Source organism: Nelumbo nucifera, chromosome 1, assembly GCF_055504915.1.
Source record: "Nelumbo nucifera cultivar China Antique chromosome 1, China Antique-T2T, whole genome shotgun sequence".
Classification (NCBI taxonomy): Eukaryota; Viridiplantae; Streptophyta; class Magnoliopsida; order Proteales; family Nelumbonaceae; genus Nelumbo; species Nelumbo nucifera.
The window spans coordinates 6,178,698-6,180,126 of NC_142649.1; the positions used below are offsets into that span (position 1 = coordinate 6,178,698).

A 1,429-nucleotide genomic window follows, 5' to 3' on the forward strand; every position below is an offset into this window, starting at 1 on the left:
ACTTATCTTTGAGGAATTACTTAAAACACCCTTAAGTTTTCTGATAATGGACAAAATCCCTCCTTATCATTAGAGCAATGTTACAATCATTTTGCATGTGATGTATATAATTTTTCTTAATTCCAAAACTATCATTTTATGGTCAAATTTGCCCTCTATTGCTCTTCAAAATTTCAAAACTAAATCCAATGACAATATTACCAATGAAAGAACTTTAGATGAATTGGGATAAATTACCACCCAATGTCTTCATCGCAGAGGCAGTTGCTCTCTCTTCTCCCTACCGCCATGTCTGTGGCTACTGCAATTGATCCACTTACTGTGGGCCAAGTCATAGTTGATGTTGTCAATATGTTTGTTCCTACTATCACCATATCTGTTTACTTCGAAACAGATGATATCACAGACACCAACGGTTGTGAAATTAAGCCTTCTATGGCTATCAATCACCCTAAAGTTGTCTCTGGCCCAAATGGTGATCTCTATACTCTAGTGATGACAGACCCAGATAATGCCCCCACCCCAAGCGAGTCCACTGTGCGTGCATGAATGGGTTCACTGGATCATCGTTGATATTCCCGGCGCGGTACTGGCACAAACTCTATTAGAGGCAAGAAGATACCTTCCCTACATGAGCCCTCAGCCGCCGATGGGAATACATAGGTACATCCCGGTGCTGTTCAGGCAGAAGAATCTAGTAAAGGACTCAGTCCAACAACCAGCTATTTGTGCAAACTTTAACACTAGGGAATTTGCAAAGCAACCTGGCCTCGGCCTGTCAGTTGTAACTGCTTACTTCAATGCCCAGAAACTCTGAAGAGACTGCAAATGAGAAGCTCTGAAGAGAGATAGCAAAGGGCATACAGAATGGTGTTGCTTTGCTAAGGTACCGGTGGGGGCTTTGAGTCTCATGCATGCGGTTTTCTGGTATACATGTATGATGTATCACCCTATCCAGATAGCATGCGCATCGAAAATGTTGAGTTTGTCCATTAAATAACAACAATAATATATAACATAGCTTTCGATGTTAATTAAAAAAAATTCTATTGTCGACCATGGCAAAGCTAAGAGGCGAGACAATAGTTCTGGTGTCAACTCCCACTCCTCTTTAATCGCCTCACCATGACAGTGAGGTGTGTAGGGCTACTTTTCATTTCAATGTTCATGACTGCATGTACTACAATTTCTGTTGGCAGTCATCAAGAGCAAACCCCATCCTGGCTAGAAGAAGCTTATTCAGCCCATCATCACTCCAAGTCTTCAGTTTCGTTGTGTTTTTCTAACGATTGCCTCTAGCATAAGATGATGGAGGGTGAGGGTGAACTATGTTGATTATATATATAGGTGGGCCTCTCCTTTCTTAGACTCTCTTATAGTTATTGAAAATTTTTATTAGTTGGGTTTTATTTTGAAAATTTAAGGAATA

General features: G+C 40.6%; 1 pseudogene; it reads left to right on the top strand.

Annotated features, from left to right (window-relative positions):
- Positions 1 to 288: 288 nt before the first annotated feature.
- Positions 289 to 817, top strand: LOC148802863 (protein MOTHER of FT and TFL1 pseudogene; annotated as a pseudogene).
- The last annotated feature ends 612 nt before the right edge of the window (positions 818 to 1,429 follow it).